Source organism: Leucoraja erinacea, chromosome 33 (assembly GCF_028641065.1).
Source record: "Leucoraja erinacea ecotype New England chromosome 33, Leri_hhj_1, whole genome shotgun sequence".
In the NCBI taxonomy this organism is placed as follows: Eukaryota; Metazoa; Chordata; class Chondrichthyes; order Rajiformes; family Rajidae; genus Leucoraja; species Leucoraja erinaceus.
In genome coordinates this window covers 11,236,700-11,260,271 of record NC_073409.1, presented here as the reverse complement: position 1 = coordinate 11,260,271, position 23,572 = coordinate 11,236,700, and positions in this window count along the sequence as shown.

The window sequence follows — 23,572 nt, the reverse complement described above, 5'->3', positions numbered from 1 at the left end:
CTTTGTAGAGAAGGAATGGGTGACGTTTCTCGACCCGAAACATCACCCATTCCTTCTCTCCAGAGATGCTGCATGTCCTGCTGAGTTACTCCAGCATTTTGTGTCTACCTTAAATTTAAACCAGCATCTGCAGCTCTTTCCTACATAGGTTAGTAGACATGGTCTTTACGGACTTAAGCAAGGTTTCTCATGGTTAACTGGAATGGAAAGTTAGAACACGCGGGGTCCACAGTGACTTAGCAAATTGGATACAAAATTGGTTTAGTAACATCAGGAATATCAGGCCTCCGTAGAGATATAGCGGAGGCCTCAATAGGCCTGACTTTGGGAGAACTGGGGATGGGGACTGGACATTGTGCCTTCCCCCACAGTGGCAATCATTGTGGGGGGGATGATTTTTTTTGTGTGTAAGTTAATATGTTAGTCTGTGTCCAAGATGGCTGTCGGAAGGGAGAGTGGATGCTGGCGCGCTTTAGCTGCCGCTGCTCTCTCTTCACATTGTGTTTTTGATTTTTTGGCTTTGGAGCGATTTCTGTCTTTAATTTGTGTATTGGTGATGTCCTTATTATTTATTTTACTCCGACTATATGGTTTTTTCTCTCTTGTTAATCTCTGTAAGGTGTCCTTGAGACTTTGAAAGGCGCCCGCAAATGAAATTTATTATTATTATTATTATTATTATTATTATTATTATTACTTGTTGAAATCGCGACCCGAAGTAAGACTCAAAGGCTCGTTATGCTAACTTTATTTTTTAAATGTTATTTTACTTGCTGCAAGGGGAGAACGTCTCAATCAAGAGCTGTCACAACTCCTATGGTACTATCAAACTGTCGAAACAAGCAGTTAGTTTTGCAATGTGCACCTACTGATTGCAGCAGAAATATATTAGTAATATCTTACGAAAAAGAACTTGTGGTTAATTTCCCTCATTACTAATGCTAGCTGTGCATTTACTGCTGAAGTAAACACATTTATAGGTTTTGTGTCAAGTAACCCAGCAAGCACTTTGGCAATTGTCAAGGTACTCTTCTGCAAACTATAGCATTATTATTCAGTTTGGAGACTGTGATCAGTGGTGTACTGCTGGGATCAATGCTGGAACCATATTATTTGTCGTATGTATTAATCATTTGGATACTCACCATTTAGATACTCGCACTCATGTAGATGGGGGTGATACACACATTGGTGTTGTAGTGGACAGTGAGGAAGGTTGTTAAAGTTACAACACATTCTAGATCAACTGGGAAAGTCGACTTGGGAGTGACAGGTGGAATTTAACTTGGATGCATTTGGGAAAGTTAAACTAGAACAGGACATGCATGGTGAATGGCAAGGCTCTGGAGAAGGTTGTTGGTTGGAAATCTTGGGGTATAAGTCCATCGTTCTCTGAAAGTGGACAGAGTAGTGAAGAAGTAGAGGGGGCGCAGAAAAGATTCTCAAGGATGTTGCTGGATTCAGTTACAAGGATAGGCTGGGACTGTTTCACCTGGAGTGAAGGAGGCTGAGATGTTACAGTTTAACGCTACATATAATTATGAGAATCCTAGATAGAGTAGATGGACAGAGTCATTTTCCATTGTAGAGGTGTCTACAATTAGAGGGCATACAATTAAGGCAGGTGGAAGAGTTTTTAAAGGGTGCCTGGGGGTAATATATTTCTGGAAGCTGGAATGAGTTCCGGAAGGAGATGATGGAGGAAAAAACATTAAAAAACATTTAAGAGGCATTGGGACGGGTACTTGGATGAGCAGGGTGTAGTGAGCTGTGCAATTAAAGCAGGTAAGTTGGATCAGTATGGATAGGCACATTTTTTGGATAGATATGGTGGATGTGATAGGCAGTGTGGGTGGAAGGGCTCGTTTCTGTGCTATGCAACACTGTGACTCTCTGACAGACGAGAATGTGGGTTACCGTGGGAACCACCTGAGAAAAAAACGGGAAGATGAGAAACATGGGGGATTTCAGGTTTTACTTTTTTTTTTACTTTATTAATTTATTGAACATGTTAAAAAATACAAACACAAATAAACTTGTAAGCAATAAAAAAAAGAAAATAAAACACAAAGGAAAACAAACAAATAAGTAACTCAAATAATACAAATAATATCGTTCATGTTCAAAAGTATTCATTGGTATCATTTAAAAATGAATTGGATAGGCATATGGATAAGAAGGGAATGGAGGGTTATGGTATGAGTGCAGGCAGGTGGGACTAAGGGGAAAAAAAGTTGTTCGGCACGGACTTGTAGGGCCGAGATGGCCTGTTTCCGTGCTGTAATTGTTATATGGTTATATGGTTAAAAGGGGTAAGAACAAGTTTGAAAACCTTTCTGCTCCCACCCCCTCTTATTTTCTATACATTTTCATGGAAAAACAAAATAATGGGAACAAATGGACCCAAAATCTGTTGAACAATCCACAAACAAGAAATAACCAAACAGAAAAGAAAATCACTGGTCCAGCTCATAACCATTCAATCTTTTGTTTCTGAAGAGTGTTTTTAGTTTGAATAGAGTCTTACATTTTTTCAGCTGATCATGGCAGTTATTCCAGAGACTAACACCCTTTGCTGTAACACAATGGAGTTTTGCATTAGTTCTTATTGCCGGTTTTTCGAATATATAGGTTCCTCTCAGGTTGTGTTTGCTTTCTCTCCGTTGGAACAACCCCTGGATATTACAAGGCAATTGCTGATTAGCTGCTTTGAACATAATTTGGATAGTTTTATAATCTGTCAGATCTTGAAACTTTAATGTGTTTAGTCTGATAAATAATGGTTTTGTTCATTGTCTGTAGGTGGTTTTATGTATAATTCGTATTGCTCTTTTGGAGGATGAAGATTGGATGTGTATTTGTTTTGTATGTGTTCCCCCATACCTCCACACAGTAGATCATGTATGGGATTATGTGTTCCCCCATACCTCCACACAGTAGATCATGTATGGGATTATGTGTTCCCCCATCTCCACATAGTAGATCATGTATGGGATTATGAGTGAGCAGTACAACATATACAGGGAGGCTTGATTTAGTAGGTCTCTGGCTTTATTCAGTATTGCAATTGATTTGGATATTTTGGCTTTAATATAATTTATGTGAGGTTTCCAAGTTAATTTGTTGTCAATTAATACTCCAAGAAATTTTATTTCAGATACTCTTTCTATTTCTGTGCCATTTATCATGAGCTTTTTCTCTGTGTTGGTTGATCGATTTCCAAATATTATGAATTTTGTTTTACTTAAATTCAATGCGAGTTTATTTTCGTCAAACCAGATTTTCATCCTGCTCAATTCCTTTTCCATACTATCCAGGAGCTGTTCCAAGTTGTCGCCACAGCAGAGTAAGTTAGTATCATTCAGCGAAGAGAATAGTAGTTTCAAGAGTTTTTGATACTTCACATACATTATTGATATACAAAATGAATAATAATGGCCCTAACACTGAGCCCTGGGGCACCCCACACGTAACCTGCAGTAATTGTGATTTATGTGATCTGTGACTTAAAAGAATATTTACCGACTAAACATTTACAGCCTCAAAGACAGGGAATCCTGACATTTAACAACCCCTGCTGAATGATTATTTTCCTAATCTCTTACCTAAATGCTGATCCTTTCTCCTGATACACACCCCTAATCCCAGGTTCTCCTTTCAGAGGTGGAATTTGATATCTTGGAATTTGACATCTCAGTGAGAGCATCTCTGTTATTCTGAACTAAGATGAATGTCGACCAATCTTACTCAATGATTGAAGGTATAGCAACAGGAACTTGCCACACATCTTTTTTGTGGAATAAATTAAGCATTCATTATTTCGGTTGCATTTGGAAATAGCTCCTCTATCTTCCATCTGGCCTTCTGGACCCAATGTCAAATTCTATAAATTCAGTTAACTCATTTCCTCTGTATATTTAAGAACTGGCCACTTCTGCTACAGGTTGTATATCTGCAATATTGACTCAGATATTCTCTCTCTAAGCATTTCCCACAAGAATAAAGAGAGGGAACACAGAAGGCGAGGCCAAAAGAGCCATCAGGGTTTCTAAAAGTACAAGAGAAATGAAGAGAGTAGATAAAATAAACCCTGGCCCCTCAGAATATGAGAATGAGGAATTAGTGGGAAAGGGAGGCATGTCAGAGATACAAAATCACTATTTTGAATTCACCTTCACAGTCCAAGATATAAAGAACATTCCAATAATAAAGAAACAATCAGCAGAATCAACATGGTTTTAAGAAAGGGAAATCGCAACTGATTATTTGATAGAGTTCTTTGAGGAAATTAGTAATTGGAGTGTAATGGGGGAAATGTGAGGTTATGTTTTCTGGAGGAAAGAATGAAAAGGCATTTTTTTCATATAAAAGGAATGAAACATAGAAAAACATATAGGTGCAGTAGTAGGCCATTCGGCCCTTTGAACCTCCTTTAGCCCTAAGAGCTAAATTTAACTCTCTCTTGAAAACATCCAGTGAATTGGCCTCCACTGCCTTCTGGGGCAGAGAATTCCACAGATTCACAACTCTCTGGCTTGAAACTACAAATGTTGCATGGATTCTCCAACAGAAAAACATGACAAGTTAGCATGTACAGCATATAGTTTGGAATAGAAATGGAAATTGCAAGAGCTAAGACCTGATGCTGGTTTACAAGGTGCTGGTGAGACTGCACCTGGAGTACTGCCTGTGTTGTGCAGGAAGGAACTGCACATGATGGTTTAAAATCGAAGATAGACACAATACTGGAGTAACTCAGCGGGACAGGCAGCATTTCTGGAGAGAAGAAATGGGTGACGTCTCGGGTCGAGACCCTTCTTCAGACTGATGTCAGGGGAGTGGGCGGTTCATAGATAAGGAAATGTATAGATAAGGAAGTGTAAGGTGTGAAAACAGAACAAAGGGAATGTAGTCCAGACAAATGTAGAATAGATCATTGTTGGTTGGGAGAAGGTAACAACAAAGCAAACAGAGATAAAATGTAGTCGGAGACAGTAAAAGACTGGTCGGAGAACTGGCAAGGGGGAGGGGATGTAGAGAGAGGGAAAGCAAGGGTTACTTGAAGTTAGAGAAGTCAATATTCATTCCGCAGAGATAGGGCCAGTGTACTCCTGGATCAGTGATTGTTCGACATACCCTACAAAGAGGCAGGCATAGCTGGGGCCCAAATGAGTGCCCATAGCTATGCCTTGGATTTGGAGGATGTGGGAGGAGTCGAAGGAGAAGTTGTTAAGGGTAAGGACCAGCTCTGCTTGAAAAAGAGAAGAGTGTTAGTAGACGGCAATTGGCTGTTTCTGTGGTCGAGGGAGAAACAAAGGGCTTTAAGACCTTCCAGGTGGGGGATGGAGGTGTAGAGTGACTGAACATCCAGAATAAAGATGAGGTAATGGGGGCCTGGAAAACGGAAGTCATCGAAGAGACGAAGAGCGTGTGAAGTGTCTTGGACATAGGTAAGGATGGATTGGACAAGGGGGGGGTAGGATGGAGTCGAGGCATGTGGAAATTAATTCATTGGGACATGAACATGCAGAAAATGGGTCTGCCAGGGCCGTTCTGGTTGTGGATTTTGGGGAGCAGATAAAATCGTGCCGTGCGAGACTGGGGAATGATAAGGTTGAGACTTTGGAGGGCAGACAGCCAGAAGTAATGAAATCTGGAATAGTGTGTCAGATTAAGGCTCGTCTGTGGTATCATGGTCCAAGGACATGTAGGAGGAGGTGTCTGAGAGTTGTCGCCTGGCCTCAGAAGTCAGCGCGCCAGACTACCATAGCACCTACCTTGTCAGCGGGTTTGATTATAATGTTGGGTTTGCTGCAGAGTGAGCGGAGGCCTGTACGTTCAGAAGGGGGGGGGGGGGAGATTAGAGTAGGTAAGGGGAGTGAAAAGGTTGAGATGGTTGATGTCATGCAGTTGGAAATAAAAAGGTCTAAAGTAGAGGACCATCCGGGGGAATCCAAGAGGAGGGGGACCGGTGGAGATGGGAGAAGGGGTCAGCACTGGGTGGTGAGGACTTCTTCCCTTAAGGGAAGAAAAAGGCACAGGGGCGGAGGCGACGGGAAAAAAGCATTACACCATGGCGGACCCAGAACCTGTTGAGGTGGGGGCGGAGGGGAACAAAAGTGAGGCCTTTGCTGAGGACAGACCATTCCGTATCGGAAAGCAGGAGGGAGGGTGAAGACACAAGGGTGGCGGTTGGGGTCGGTGGAGGGCAGGTGAGTAGACGGAGGCCGAGGCAAGGTCGGGTTGGGGGATGGTCGGTGTTCAAAGAGGTGGGGGGTGGGGGGCATGAGGACTATTGTATGGGGTTAGGAGTAGCTGGGACCACCTGGTTAAAAGAGGGGGAAGGGGAAGAATCAGTGGAAACCCCACATGTTCCCTGTGGGAGGGGAGGAGCAGTAGGTCATGTGGTATTGGAGTCTGCATCGTGGAGGCTGTAGTCCTGGTGCTGAGCCTGGAGCACAGGTAAGGCGATGGCTGAGGCCCACTGGTGGGTGGTGGTGTGGCGAGAGTCGCTGGTGGAGGCCTGCGGGGAGCCTGAGTCTGGGTCAACGGACAAAGCGTCAGTCGGTGGAGTCGCTGGTGGAGGCCCGTGGGGGGCGGGAGTCCAGGTCAACGGACAAAGCATAAGCATACTGGCTATGATTTTGCTTTCTGTCTTTAAGGAAAGTTATGCCTGCATTAGAGACCGTGCAAAGGAAGTTCACTGCTCTATTTCCTGAAGGGGATTAAAAATGAGAATAGATTGAACAGATTGGTCCAATGCCCATTGGAGGTTTGAAGAAAGCAGAGTAATCAATAAATAGACACGGGTCTGAGGAGGACTGACTGGGTGGAGGCTTAGAGGTGTTTCTATTTGTTTACTAGTTTATCTGAGCAAATGTAAGGACGCTACCTCAATGGAGAATTTTGGTACAATTTAAAAATCTCGTATAGCAGGGTAGTCAACACAGGGGACGTAGTCTCAAAACAAGAAGCTTCCTATTACAGTTGGAAATAGGTAGGAACAGGAGGGCCTGGCACATGAATAGTAGCTGAAGATGAGTGGACTTCAGCTGCTTGAACCAGTGGAATGTCTTCTGGGGCAGAGGTGATGTGAACAAGAGGGATGGGTTGCATCTGAACTGGAGGGTAACCAATGTCCCTGCAGGAAGGTTTGCTGGTACTACAGCAGATGGTTTAAAGTCGTCTGGCAGGCGGATAGGTCCCAAAATAGTAAATAATGTGGTAGATGAGAAAGATTAAATACATGTACAGATTAAAGTAAGCAGGTCTAGTAGACAGGACAGCCTAGGACAAGACAGGGTCCATGGAAAGTCAGATGCGCTAAACAGCATTTACCTTAATGTAAGAAATCTCACAGTTAAGGCAGATGAACTCAGAACACAGATCACACATGGGATTGTGATATTAAAGTTATAATAGAAGCATGGTTCAGGGATAGGGAGGACTGCCAACTCAATGTTCTGTGAAATTGATACTTCCAGTGAGACAGAGGAGGAGGGAAGAAGGGAGGCGAGGTTGCATTATTGATAAGGGAAAACATCAAGGGCAGTATTTAAGGGTTATCCTTGGGACAACATCCAGCAAGTCCAATGGGTAGAAATTAGAAATGAAAAGGGGGTGAACACTTTGATTGAGCTCCCAATAGTGGAAATTAGAGGAGCAAATATGGGGTGAAATCACAGATCATTGAAGGTATGATGGGGGTTGTATTACTAGGTTATTTGAAGTTCCCGATTATTAACTGGGACTTCATTAGTGCTAAGGGAATACTTTCTCATACATGTATATGTGATGACAAGTTAGTGGGCATGGTCTTTAGGGACTTTAGCAAGGTTTCTCATGATAAGTTGGTCTGGAAAGTTAGAACATGTGGGGTCCACAGTGACTTAGCAAATTGGATACAAAATTGGTTTAGTGGTATTGTTGAATTTTCGACCCGAAGTAAGACTCAGAGTTTTGTTACATTAACTTTATTTATTTTATTTTTTTGTTTTATTTTACTTGCTGTAAGGGGAAAACGTCTCAATCAAGAGCTGAGGTCACAACTCCAACGATCATTGTAATGTGCAGGTATTTGTACAGAGAACTAAGCAAGTTTCTTAAAATGGCATGTGAAGGTTCTAGCAAACTGTCAAAACAAGCAGTTGTGTTCAAGAAGGAACTGCAGATGCTGGAAGATCGAAGGTACACAAAAATGCTGGAGAAACTCAGCGGGTGCAGCAGCATCTATGGAGCGAAGGAAATAGGCAACGTTTTGGGCCGAAACCCTTCTTCAGACAAGCAGTTAGTTCTGCATTGTGCACCAACTGATTGCAGCAGAAATATTTTTGTAACATCTTGCGAAAAAGGACTTGTGGTTAATTTCCCTCATGACTAATGGGGGAGACTGTGACCAGTGGTGTACTGTAGTGATCAGTGCTGGAACCATATTATTTGTCATCTATATAATTAAAAGTCTCATCTTGACCACTTACCGTCTGCGCTGTATATTGATTTAGAAAAAACGCCACCCTGTATTGCTGTGATTTTTGGCCATCTTACTCACAGTCCTCCTCCGCTGAGCCAACCCCGAGGATTTTTCCCATCGATGAAAAAAAAAGTTATGAGTATTTAAAAAACCTTGAGATCAGCTGATTGGTCCTCTCGCCTGTCAATCACCGTGGTGAAACTGCAATGCTTTATTCGGTCCAACTATGTTTGGAGGGAATAAATGCTTTATTAGGTCTGACTGTTTTTAGTCCAAAAGTCCCGCTCATTTTGCAACTTCCGTTTAGTGTACAGGTCGCGCTCATTGCGTAATTTCAGGTGAGTACAGAGGTCGCACCGATTGCGTAAATTCCGGTAAGTGCAGAGGTCACACTGATTGCGGAAGTGCCGCTGATTGTGGAAGCCCCACAGTGGAGAGGCCGCGCTCAGCCGTGTGAGTAGATTCACGAAAGTTTACTGTCATATATATGGTGTGTGAATCAGTATGTGTGTGAGTTTGTGAGTGTGTGTGTGAGTGTATGTGTGAGTGTATGCGTGTATTTTAGTGTATGTGTGTGTGTGAGTCTGTGTATGTGAGTGTGAGTCTGTGTATGTGTGTGAGTGTATGTGTGGAGTGTGTGCACGAGTGTGTGTGTGTTGGAATTGGTGGAGAGGTGAAATATTGCGTTGGTGGACCAGCTCTCCCATGTGAAGCTGGGACCCAACAGGTCCCACAGTCTAGTATATATTAATGATTTGGATACTCACCATTTAGATACGCGCACTCATGTAGATGGGGGTGATACACACATTAGTGTTGTAGTGGACAGTGAGGAAGGTTGTCATAGGTACAACAGGATCTAGATTAATGTGGGTGACCTTGGTTACCACCTGAGAGAGACGGGAAGATGAGGAAACATGGGGGATTTCAGGTTCTTAAAGTGGACAGAGTTGAAGAAGTAGAGAGGGCAAAGAAACCTCAAGAATGTTGTTGAATTTGATCTTTTGTGTCCACTTGTTACAAATGTTGAACCTCGCTATCTTTGGTCCTGAAACCGACTAAAAGCTTCCGGCGACAATCAAAGCCACTGCAGTAGATGATGGTGGGAATTAGCTCAGGATACTTCCATTTCCAGCTCCGCGACGTGGACGCTTCTGCTATGGGGCGGTTGCTGGATTAAGTTATAAGGAGACATTGGATAGGTTGGGACAGTTTTACCTGGAATGAAGGAGGATGAGATGTTATACTATAATGCTATATATAATGATGAGAATACTAGATAGGGTAGATAGGGTAGTCATTTTCCATTGCAGATGTCTACAATTGGAGGGCATACAATTAAGGTAAGATGGAGTAGTTTTTAAAGGGTGACTGGGGGTAATATATTTCTGGAAGCTGGAATGAGTTCCGGGAGGAGATAAGTATCTTATCCCGGAGGATAAGATGGAGGAAGAAACATTAAAATCCTTTTTGTTAGCAGGGTGTAGTGAGCTGTTAATGACAACAGGTAGTGGATCTATGGATCTAAAAGATGGATGTTGTTTTTGGAAGGGTAGTTTCTTTATGTCTTGACTTTCATGTGAGAATGGGGGTGACCTTGGGTTCACCTGAGAGAGACGGGGGATGAGAACATGGGGGATTTTTCTCAGTCTACTACCTATTGATCTGTGACTTAAAAGAATATTCGCGACTAAACTTTAAAGCCTCAAGGGCGAGCCGACATTTAACGCCCCCTGAACGATTATTGTCCTAATCTCCTAAATGCTGGGCCTAATCCGAGTGGGTGGCGCCCATCTGGCAGCTACTTTCATCTGAGTGGATGGGCGTGTGGCGCCATAGTGTTTCTTGCTGGAGACCTGGCGGAGCTTTCAGCTTTTTGTTATTTTTAGTCTGTCTGCATTCCATTTTGGATGTATTTTAGTCTTTTTCATGTGGGGGAAACCATTTTTCATGCGAAGGGGGGAAATCATTTTTCTCAGTCACTACCTGGTCGCGTCGCGTCTCTCCTCCGAGCTTAAAAATTCGCCCTCCTCGGGGCCTACTTTGCCAATTGGCGTGGCCTTTCTTGCTGGAGACGGCATGTGAGCTTCAGGAGGCGGAGAGGTCTCCCGTAGCGAAGCGGCCGATTCGGAAACTGGAAGCTGCTGAGAGCTCCGGTTGTCCGTTCCGCCGCGGCCGGCCCGGCTTCAAAATTCCGGAGCGGGATGTGGCCTTCAGGACCCAATGTCAAATCTAATAAATTCGGAAACTCCATTTCCCCTCTATGTTTCCGTTCCGACGCCGGAGCTTCATCATCCCGGCGAGAGGCAGCCTTCTGGACCCAATGTCAAATCTAATTCGGGTAACTCATTTCCCCTCTATATTTAAGAACGGGCCACTTCTACTACAAGTTGTCTATCTGCAATATTGACTCAGATATTCTCTCTCTAAGCATTTCCCACAAGAATAAAGAGAGGGAACACAGAAGATGAGGCCAAAAGAGCCAGGATTTCTAATAGTAAAAGAGAAATGAAGAGAATAGATAAAGTAAACTCTGGCCCCTCAGAAGATGTGAATGAAAAATTAATGGGAAAGGGAGGCATGTCAGAGATACAAAATCATTATTTTGAATTCATCTTCACAGTGCAAGATACAAAGAACATTCCAATACTAAAAAAACAAGGGTTGTAAGAAGGCCAGAGATTTAGAAAGTCTTAAAACAATCAGCAGAATCAACATGGTTTTAAGAAAGGGAAATTGCAACTGATTATTTCCTAGAGTTCTTTGAGGAAATTAATAATTGCAGTGTAATGGGGGGGTGGGGGGAATGTGAGGTTATGTTTTCTGGAGGAAAGAATGAAAAGGCATTTTTAAAATTTAAATGGAATCAAACATGGAAGGATATAAAAAAAAATAGGTGCAGAAGTAGGCCATTTAGCTCCTTGAGCCAGCACCGCCATTCAATATGATCGTGGTTGATCTAAAGCGTTAAATCCCTTGATTCCTTTAACGCTAAGAGCTAAATCTAACTCTCTCTTGAAAACATCCAGTGAATTGGCATCCACTGCCTTTTGTGGTAGAGATTCACAACTCTCTGGGTTGAAACTACAAATGTTGCATGGATTCTTCAACAGAAAAACATGACACATTAGCATGCACAGCACATAGTTTGGAATAGAAATGGAAATTGCAAGGGCTAAGACCTGATGCCTCTTTACAAGGTACTGGTGAGAATGGATCTGGAGTACTGCCTGTGATGTTTAGAAAGGAACTACAGATGATGGTTTAAATCAAAGATCGACACAAAATACTAAAGTAACTCAGCGAGACGGGCAGCATCTCTGGAGAGAAGAAATGGGTGACGTTTCAGGTCAAGACCCTTCTTCAGACTGATGTCAGGGGAGTGGGCAGTACAGAGATAAGGAAGTGTATAGATATTGAAGTGTAAGATGTGAAAACAGAACAAAGGGAATGGACATCAAGGGAAATGTAGAATCGATCACTGTTGGTTGGGAGAAGATAGCAACAAAGCAAACAGATAAAATGTTGTCAGAGACAGTAAGACTGCTCGGAGAACTAGGAAGGGAGTGGATGGAGTGAGAGGGAAAGTAAGGGTTACTTAAAGTTAGAGAAGTCAATGTTCATTAACAGAAACAGTAAAAACATACAAGGTGAATGGTAAGGCTCTGGAGAGGGTTATTGATTGGAAACCTTGGGGTATAAGTTCACAGATAAAGTGGACAGAGTAGTGAAGAAGTAGACAGGGCGCAGAAACGATTCCCAAGGATGTTGCTGGATTAAGTTATAAAGAGACATCGGATAGGCTGGTTCTGTTTTACCTGGAGTGGAGGAGGCTGAGGTTACATTATAATGGTCTATCTACATACTATTAAAAGTTTCATCTTGTGGCATGTCTGTCTGTGTGAGTGTATTTTCGACAAAAATGTACATGGTAGCGCTAAAGTGTTTGCAGAACCTTACTCAGCTTCTTCTTGTCGTCGGATTAATCAAGTTTCCTTCAGATTTGCTGATATATTTCACAACTTATTAATATTTAAAGGTTTAAAAATGCCAACTTTAACAAGATTTTTACTTTTAAAATCCTTCCTGCCAGCTTCCGACAAACGTCAATACAAAGTTGCAATACAGGAACACTCTGCTTCCAGCAACTTTTCACCTGAATGGGATATAACAGTCCTCCACCCAACATTTGCAACAATGTGGCCATCATGCAACACTTACTCCAGCTTCTGGCAGAACATGAGGGGGAGTGTGAATTGGTATTGCAATCGGGGAAGTGCAATTGGAATTTTTTTTTTAAGTTGGGTAATGCTGGAATCTTGCGTTCGGCAACGGGATGAGTTGGGGGACCACGTCTCCCATTGGGGCTACGGGTTAGTGGTGCAATATTGCGTTGGGGAACGGGTTGCATTGTGGGACCAGGCCTCCCATGTGACAGGGCCCAGTTGGTCTTGTCTATCTTCTATACTATTACTAAAACAGTCATTTTGTCCTCTTCCAGTTTGCATTGTTTTTAAATTTGCGCAAAAACGGTACCCTATATCGCTAGGATTGCTCGCCACCTTACTCACAGTTCTCCTCTGCTCCAAGCGCACCACGTTTTATTCCGATCAGTGGAAGATTACAAAGTTATGAAGGTTTAAAAAATCGTGAGATCAACAGATTGTTCTTCTCTCCAGTCAGTCATCATGAAGGTAACTTCTGGCACCCGCTTTAATCACCGGCCGGGGCGAGGAGAATAAAACCCCTGAGGCGGGACTGAGTCCACAAGCCTTGCTGAGTGAGTCCGCTAGCCGTGCGGAGAACGACCAGCGAAGCGACCAGCGCCCGTTGTGAGTCCCCTTTGCACCCCCCAACCCCTTCCCCCCAGATCCCCCTCGCTGGGCCCCCCTACCCGTAATACTGCCCTCTCCCCCATGGCTCTTCCCCGAGCTCTCACCCCCCCCCTGTCTCCCCCCCACACCCCCCCCCCCCCTCCAAATACCCCTCCCTCCCCACACATTCCTCCCTTCCCACACCCCTCACACCCCTCCCCCTGTCCACACACACTCCCCGAGCTCTCTCCCCCCTGCATCTTTACTGCAACTGCGGGAGGCTCTGGATGGCCTGACCCGGCCTGACTCAGCCCAGCCAGCGGCGAGCCGGAGATGGCAACGATGTCGCCAAACAGAAAGCAGAGACTCCTGGCAGAGGAGAGCGACCAGCGAAGTGACCAGCACCCGGTATGAGTCCCCATCGCACCCCCCAACCCCTTCCCCTCTGGTCCCCCCCCCCCCCCCCCCCCCCCCCCCCGCTGGCTCCTGCCCCCCCCTTCCCCATAATACCGCACTCTCCCCATCGCTCTTCCACCGTCTTTTATCCAAGCTCTCTCCCCCTCTGCCCCCACTCCCCCCCCCCGCAACGCCCCCTCCCCCCGCAACGCCCCTTCCCCCCACAAACACCCCCACCCCCCCCTCACAATCCCTCCCTCCTCCACACAACCCCCCCCCCCCCCACAACCCCCCTACCCCCCCCACACAATGCCCCCCCCCCCCCCACTTCCCCACACAATCTCCTCATCCACAACGCCCCCTGTCCACAACCCCCCTGCCCCCCCACAACCCTCCCTGCCCACATACTTCCCGCCCACATAAACGCCCCTCCCCTCCACACCCCCCTCCCCACACACACCCTCCCCCAAACCACCCCCATCCCCCTCCCACATCCTCCCTCTCCCCCACACCCCATCCCCTCCCCCTCCACATCCTCCTCCCCCCCTCGCAAAACCCCTCCAGCACAAATACACACTTCCTCTGCCACCCCACACCCCCCTCCCCAACCACACACCTTCCGTGGTGACTGGGAGCCAATGGGTGATGGAAACATTTATGTAACTATTTCTTTGCGTATTCTATCTGTGTCCGCCCAAGATTGTTTAGCGAAACTGCCTAGGGCACAAGTAATTGACAGGTCTCGGAGATTAATAGTCTATCACAGAACTTGCAGAAAGGCTAATCTTGCTCGGGTGTAACTTTCTGCTAAATGTTATTTTGTTTGAATTCTGAGTGTCCTTGTTCATTACCATTTGTCTGGATGCTTTTTGTCTAAATCAATGTATAAAAGAGATGGTTTTCAGCATTAGCTCAGAGAGGACTCCCACAGACACTTGGGCTCTGTGTGACTCTCTCTCACAATAAAGTTCGTTCAGTTTCTACCTCCGTTTTTTGTAATGGTCTTTGTTGGAAAATTTCTAACATGGGCACAGATGGAACTCCTATCTGATCCACTACCGAAAATCACATGCTCACTACCTTATAATCGTAAAATACAAATGACAAACCCGGTGGTTAAAACCTTGCTTAAAATATGGCTACAGTTCAGGAAACATTTAGAACTAAAAGGTACCAGCAGGCTTTTCCCGGTGGCAAATAATACATTTTTTTACATCCTCCATGTTAGATACTGCGTTTTCATATTGGCATAGGAATGGAATGCTATATTTTTCTGACTTGTTTACTGATGGAACGTTCACTTCCATTGAAATGCTTGCTGAAGACCACAATATACCCAGATCTCATTTCTTCAGGTATCTTCAAATACGTAGCTTTGCTAAAACAGTGTTTCCCTCATTTCCTTATCTGTCCACTAAGAGCCAATTAGACACTATTCTGGAGTTGGACCCCTTTGGCAAGAAACCTGTTTCAGCAATTTACACATTAATACAGGAATTAAAACAGATAACCTGGGACAAAACTAAAGCAGCATGGGAGAGGGACCTGGGTGTAGAGCTTTCTGATGAGGTGTGGAGAGGGAGCTTAATTCGTATACACACCTCTTTTTTGTGTATATGCCATGGGGTGATCCAATTTAAAGTGCTCCACCGTCTTCATTATTCAACAGACAAACTTGCCAGAATATTTTCTACCACAGATCCTGGCTGCCCTAGATGTGGCCATAGCCCAGCCTCTGTAGGACACATGTTTTGGACATGTCCCTCTCTCAACAGCTACCGGGGTAACATATTTGAGGTATCCTCCCATTTCTGCAGACAGACTATACATCCTGACTTGCACACAGCTATCTTTGGAATACGACCCACAAACTGTAAACTTGCTAATTTACAAGCAAATGCTTTAGAATTTGCATCATTGCTTGCTCGCAGGCTTATTCTTTTCAATTAGAAGTAAAAAAAAGCTCTGTCTTTTACCCTTGGAAAAGATCAGGTATACACGGTGCGAAGTCCCAATGTCCATTGTAGAGAGATTGGAGAGGAAAGTCAGCAGCTTTCTCAGAAGGTGGCCGGGACTGCCCAGGAGCCTTAGCAGCATAATAATAATAATAATATAATAATATCTTTTATTGTCATTGCACGTCAGTGCAACGAGATTTAGTATGCAGCTCCAACCGATGAAAAAGAAAAGTAAAATAAATAAATAAGCGTTGTGTCATGACCATCCGAGGGAGACAGTCCAGGGGGGGTGGGGGGCACTCAGCAGGGCCGGTTCAGAGCCGCTAAAGCTCTTGGAATAAAGCTGTTTCTGAGTCTGGAGGTTCGGGCGTCGAAGGCCTTGTAATGTCTGCCAGAGGGAAGTAGTTCAAACAGTCCGTTACAGGGATGTGATGAGTCTTTATGGATGCTGACGGCCTTCCTGAGGCACCGTGTGTAGTAGATGCCCTCCAAGGCTGGTAGCTGTGTCCCATTGATCCACTGCGCTCTGTGGACGATGCGCTGAAGAGCTCTCCTCTCCGACTCCGTGCAGCTGAGATACCACACAGAGATGCCATACGTTAATATGCTCTCTGTGGTGCAGCGGTAGAACGTTGTCAGCAGCTGTTGGGGCAGACCAGTCTTTTTTAATGTCCTCAGGAAGAACAGTCGTAGCTGTGCCTTCTTGACCAGCGCAGCGGTGTTGGTGGACCATGTGAGGTCCTCTGAAATGTGAGTGCCCAGAAACTTAAAGCTGGACACTCTCTCCACACTTTCCCCGTAAATGGCGATTGGGGCGTATTCTCCATTATGGGACCTCCTGAAGTCAATAATCAGCTCCTTGGTCTTGGAGGTGTTTAGTGACAAGTTGTTACGTGCGCACCAGTCCGCCAGGTTCTGCACCTCCGCCCTGTATTTTGTTTCATAGAAACATAGAAACATAGAAATTATGTGCAGGAGTAGGCCATTCGGCCCTTCGAGCCTGCACCGCCATTTAATATGATCATGGCTGATCATCCAACTCAGTATCCCGTACCTGCCTTCTCTCCATACCCTCTGATCCCCTTGGCCACAAGGGCCACATCTAACTCCCTCTTAAATATAGCCAATGAACTGGCCTCAACTACCCTCTGTGGCAGAGAGTTCCAGAGATTCACCACTCTCTGTGTGAAAAAAGTTCTCCTCATCTCGGTTTTAAAGGATTTCCCCCTTATCCTTAAGCTGTGACCCCTTGTCCTGGACTTCCCCAACATCGGGAAACAATCTTCCTGCATCTAGCCTGTCCAACCCCTTAAGAATTTTGTAAGTTTCTATAAGATCCCCTCTCAATCTCCTAAATTCTAGAGAGTATAAACCAAGTCTATCCAGTCTTTCTTCTTCATAAGACAGTCCTGACATCCCAGGAATCAGTCTGGTGAACCTTCTCTGCACTCCCTCTATGGCAATAATGTCCTTCCTCAGATTTGGAGACCAAAACTGCAGGCAATACTCCAGGTGTGGTCTCACCAAGACCCTATACAACTGCAGTAGAACCTCCCTGCTCCTATACTCAAATCCTCTTGCTATGAAAGCCAACATGCCATTTGCTTTCTTTACTGCCTGCTGCACCTGCATGCCTACCTTCAATGACTGGTGTACCATGACACCCAGGTCTCGCTGCATCTCCCCCTTTCCCAATCGGCCACCGTTTAGATAATAATCTGCTTTCCCGTTTTTGCCACCAAAATGGATAACCTCACATTTATCCACATTAAACTGCATCTGCCAAACATTTGCCCACTCACCCAGCCTATCCAAGTATCCTTGCAGTCTCCTAGCATCCTCCTCACACCTAACACTGCCCCCCCAGCTTAGTGTCATTGGCAAACTTGGAGATATTGCCTTCAATTCCCTCATCCAGATCATTAATATATATTGTAAATAGCTGGGGTCCCAGTACTGAGCCTTGCGGTACCCCACTAGTCACTGCCTGCCATTGTGAAAAGGACCCGTTTACTCCTACTCTTTGCTTCCTGTTTGCCAGCCAGTTCTCTATCCACATCAATACTGAACCCCCAATGCCATGTGCTTTAAGTTTGTATACTAATCTCTTATGTGGGACCTTGTCGAAAGCCTTCTGGAAGTCCAGATACACCACATCCACTGGTTCTCCCCTATCCACGCTACTAGTTACATCCTTGAAAAATTCTATAAGATTCGTCAGACATGATTTACCTTTCGTAAATCCATGCTGACTTTGTCCAATGATTTCACCACTTTCCAAATGTGCTGCTATCCCATCTTTAATAACTGACTCTAGCAGTTTCCCCACTACCGATGTTAGGCTAACTGGTCTGTAATTCCCCGTTTTCTCTCTCCCTCCCTTCTTAAAAAGTGGGGTTACGTTTGCTACCCGCCAATCCTCTGGAACTACTCCAGAATCTAAAGAGTTTTGAAAGATTATTACTAATGCATCCACTATTTCTGGAGCTACTTCCTTAAGTACTCTGGGATGCAGCCTATCTGGCCCTGGGGATTTATCGGCCTTTAATCCATTCAATTTACCCAACACCACTTCCCGACTAACCTGGATTTCACTCAATTCCTCCACCTCCTTTGACCCGCGGGCCCCTGCTATTTCCGGCAGATCATTTATGTCTTCCTTAGTGAAGACGGAACCAAAGTAGTTATTCAATTGGTCCGCCATATCCTGGTTCCCCATGATCAACTCGCCTGTTTCTGACTGCAAGGGACCTACATTTGTTTTAACTAATCTCTTTCTTTTCACATATCTATAAAAACTTTTGCAGTCAGTTTTTATGTTCACTGCCAGTTTTCTTTCATAATCCATTTTTCCTTTTCTAATTAAGCCCTTCGTCCTCCTCTGCTGGTCTCTGAATTTCTCCCAGTCCTCTGGTATGCTGCTTTTTCTGGCTGGTTTGTACGCATCATCCTTTGCTTTGATACTATCCCTGATTTCCCTTGTTATCCATGGATGCACTACCTTCCCTGATTTATTCTTTTGCCAAACTGGGATGAACAATTTTTGTAGTTCATCCATGCAGTCTTTAAATGCCTTCCATTGCATATCCACCGTCAACCCTTTTAGAATTAATTGCCAGTCAATCTTGGCCAATTCACGTCTCATACCCTCAAAGTTACCTTTCTTTAAGTTCAAAACCATTGCTTCTGAATTAACAATGTCACTCTCCATCCTAATGAAGAACTCAACCATATTATGGTCACTCTTGCCCAAGGGGCCACGCACAACAAGACTACTAACTAACCCTTCCTCATTACTCAATACCCAGTCTAAAATAGCCAGCTCTCTCGTTGGTTCCTCTACATGTTGGTTTAGATAACTATCCCGCATACATTCCAAGAAATCCTCTTCCTCAGCACCCCTGCCAGTTTGATTCACCCAATCTATATGTAGATTGAAGTCACCCATTATAACTGCTTTGCCTTTGTCGCAAGCATTTCTAATTTCCTGTTTGATGCCATCCCCAACTTCACTACTACTGTTAGGTGGCCTGTACACAACACCCACCAGCGTTTTCTGCCCCTTAGTGTTTCGCAGCTCTACCCATACCGATTTCACATCCTCCAAACTAATGTCCTTCCTTTCCATTGCGTTAATCTCCTCTCTAACCAGCAACACTACCCCACCTCCTTTTCCTTTCTCTCTATCCCTCCTGAATATTGAATATCCCGGGATGTTCAGCTCCCAGCCTTGGTCACCCTGGAGCCATGTCTCCGTGATCCCAACTATATCATAATCATTAATGGCTATCTGCACGTTCAACTCATCCACCTTATTACGAATACTCCTTGCATTGAGACACAAAGCCTTCAGGCTTGTTTTTACAACGCTCTTACCCCTTATACAATTATGTTGAAAAGTGGCCCTTTTTGATTTTTGCCCTGGTTTTGTCTGCCTGCCACTTTTACTTTTCACCTTGCTACCTATTGCTTCTACCTTCATTTTACACCCCCCTGCCCCTCTGCTCTTGTACCCATCCCCCTGCCACATTAGTTTAAATCCTCCCCGACAGCAGTAGCAAACACCCCCCCCCAAGGACATTGGTTCCATTCCAGCCCAGGTGCAGACCGTCCTGTTTGTACCCATGTGCAGACCGTCCTGTTGTTTCATCACCGTTGGTGATCAGCCCAATCACTGTTGTGTCGTCTGCAAACTTCACGATGGTGTTGGTGTCGAATGCAGGAACACAGTCGTGAGTGAAGAGGGAGTAGAGCATGGGGCTTAGTACACAACCCTGTGGTGTGCCGGTGCTCAGGGTGATAGTGGAGGACAGGTGCGGGCCCAGTCTCACTGCCTGCGGTCGCTCCGTCAGAAAGTTCAGGATCCAATCGCATATCGGCGAGTTGAGGCCTAGCTGGTGGAGTTTGGTGGTGAGCTTGGTGGGGATGACCGTATTGAATGCAGAGCTATAGTCAACGAAGAGCATCCTCACGTACGTGCCCTGTCTGTCCAGGTGAGTCAGGACAGTGTGAAGAGCCAGAGAGATGGCATCCTCTGTTGATCTATTTGCCCTTTACGGAAATAACACCAAGCTCCAGCTGCCCCTGAAGTCCCAGGAGGAGGAGTTTAAGGTGACTCGGGCCAGAGAGGTGATGCTGTACAGGGACTCCAGCGACCCCAAGGTGGCTCAAGCAAGGGTGGAGGTGAAAACTGGGAGTAAGTGGAGAGCCGGCAAGTGGTTAAAGGAGGTGCTCTCCTTTTTAACCCTTGGAAAAGATCAGGTATAAACGGTGCAAAGCCTACAGAAACTTCGCTTTGACCTGGAAACCTTTTATACATTTTATTAAAGATTTTTTCTTTAACTGAAATATTGTCTACACAGTCATAATCATTTATCTATATTTGTTTGTTGCTGTTGTTAACATGTAACATTTGAACACAAAGATTCTGCCTTTTAATTTTTTTATTGTCATATTTTTTTCTTTCTCTTTTTTGAGTCTTGGGGATGGGGGTATATACGTTTTGTACTGTTTTGTTGGTGTTCTCTGTAAATTTGTGTTTATAACTCGAAAACAAAATATAAAGTTATTGAAAACATCCCTGGGATAGTCCATTAGCTATTTCCTTCCAATGTGAAAACAACCCATTTGTTTGTCCGAATCTTTTTTAAGAAGGGCTCTAAAACTAACTGGCCTGTCGTTTTCTGCCTTTCTCCCTTTCTGAACAAGGGATTCACATCGTCTTTATCCAATCTTAAAAAACATAGGAAATAGGTGCGGGAGTAGGCCATTCGGCCCTTCGACTGAACATGTATATAGATCACTGTTCCGCAGAAGATAAGATAACAGTCACTGGAACAGACGTCAGTAGTTATTTCTTAGAAATGCTCCTCTCCAGTAGTTTTTGAAGAATGATTTTACTTGATTTGAAGAGTATATAAGAAATTGTAAAACACTGTATCTTTGAGTGGCTGCTCAGGGAGTATATTGGTACACTCTCTGCACAGGTCCCTGTCGCTCCCGTCATGACGAATTGTGTAAAGCTTGGCATGGTTTACCTTTAACCCTTTGTGTTGTTGTCTGTATTCAGTGGTGAACTTTATCATTGACGTAGTCGGCAGGATTTCGCTGGGACCACCAACAGCCGACTAAATGGCCGCAGTTTGACTGGGATAAGATGGAAGAAAAAAGTGCACTAGTATACTATTCAGTCCTGTCTTGTTTCTATATGTGTGTGTGTGTGTATGTATGTGTGTGTGTGTGTGTGTGTGTGCTGATTGAGATTGTATCTTCGCCAAAACGGTACACGATAGCACTAAACATTTTGCAGAACTTTACTCAGCTTTTTCCCGTCGTCGATCTTGTCAACTTTCCGTCAGATTTGATGTTATATTTCACATTTGTAATATTTAAAACGTTAAAAAAACCAACTTTAACAAGATTTTTACTGTTAAAATCCTTTCTGCCAGCTTCCAACAAACTTCGATACAAAGTTGCAATACAGGAACACTCTGTGCTTCCACCAACTTTTCACCTGAATGGGATATCACAGTCCTCCACCTGACATTTGCAACAATGTTGCCATCATACAATACTTACTCCAGCTCCTGGTAGGACAGAAGGGGGAGGGTGAATTGGTATGGCAATTGGGGAAGTGCAATTGGAATTTTTTTAAAGTCCTGTGCTGGAGGAGACAGGGGAGTGCTGGAATCTGACGTTTGGCAATGGGTTGACTAGACCAGTTGGTCTAGTATCTATTATTATATAAAACTCTGTGGCTGCCGCCTGCCGTCCGGCTGCCTTTCTGCCTTTTGATTCATTCCATCGTGTGATGTCACAATGCCCAATACTCGCAGATGTCCAATCGGAATGGCCGATGCTTGCAGATGTCCAATCGGAATGGATCCATTTACATGTACGGCTGCCGGCTGCATTTCTTCCTTTGATTCCCTGCCACGCCGAATCCAGACGCACAATCGCCGAGATCTTTTTCATTTCGGTAGAGATTTCACTTTTCTTTCTAAGTATCCACTCCTCATTACATTTTGTCGTGTTTAAGTACACGTTTTTAATCAAATCCTTCTCTCCCCCCCCGCCCCCACCCCCCAATATTTCAAAAATAAACTGGCTTCTCACCCATAGAAGCAGCCATTTCGGTAGACATTTCACTTTTCATTCCAACTATCCACTCCTCATTAGATTTTGTTATGTTTATGTCCACATTTTTCATTAAATCCTTCCCAACGCGGGACATTTGCAAAAATGTTGCCATCATAGAACACCAACTCCTGCCAGTACAGGGGGGGGGGGAGTGGCCAGGGGAATTGGAGGTGCTGGGGGAGGCAGGAGAAGTGGAATTTGATTTTTTGTTAGTCTAGTGCTGGGGAGGCATGGGAATGGTGGACGTTGGGGGATCTTACGTTGGGGGACCAGGCCTCTCCTGGGGGCTATGGGTGAGTGGTCTATTGCGGGGAATATTGCGTCCTGGTAAAGTATACTATTTTAATAGTATACTAGACCTTCTTGGTGTAGTATACTATTAAAGTATTGTCTTGTTTCTGTGTGTGTGTGTGATGACATCTACACCAAAACAGTATATGGTAGCGCTACATTTTTGGCAGAACCTTATTCTGCTTTTTCCCGTCGTTGCCCTTATCAAGTTTCCTTCAGATCTGATGTTATATTTCACAAGTTATTGATATTTAACGGTTTAAAAAAGCCAACTTTAAAAAGATTTTTACTGTTAAATCCTTGCAGTCCCAGCATACAACAAAAATACATACAAAATTGCAATCCAGGAACACTTTGTGCTTCCACCTGAATGCAATCTCAGTCCCCAGATATTTGCAACAATGTTGCCATCGGAGAACCCTACTCCTGTTCCTGCCAGCGTTCCTGCCAGCGCAATTGGATTTTGGTCCAGTGGGGAGGTGGACGTTGGGGGACGGGGCCTGGGGAAGCTATGGAATGGTGGAATATTGCGTTGGGGGGTTGCGTTGGGGGAAGTACACAGCAATGGATTTTGTTTTAAGTCCAGGTAGGCAACGTTTCGGGCCGAAACCCGTCTTCAGACTGATCGGGGGTGGGGGTGGGTGGGGACAAGAAAGGGAAAAGGACGAGTGGCCAGAAGGCTGGGGAATGGGAGGAGACAGCAGGGGGGCTAAGGAAGGGGAGGAGACAGCAAGGACTAACAGAATTGGGAGAATCGATTGCGTGGAATATGAGAACGGGTTGCGTGGGGGGACCCAGGACAGAGAGGGCTTCCCGTCTGATTGCCGGAGGACGGCGAAACGATGGCCCCCACGCTTGGTCTGGTCTAGTAAAAATGACAATTCTAGATAGGATAAATAGACAGAGTATGTTTCCATTGTAGAGGTGTCTACAATTATACGACATATAATTAAGATGGGGGTAATAAATATCTGGAATCTGGAATGAGCTCTGGGAGGTGATGG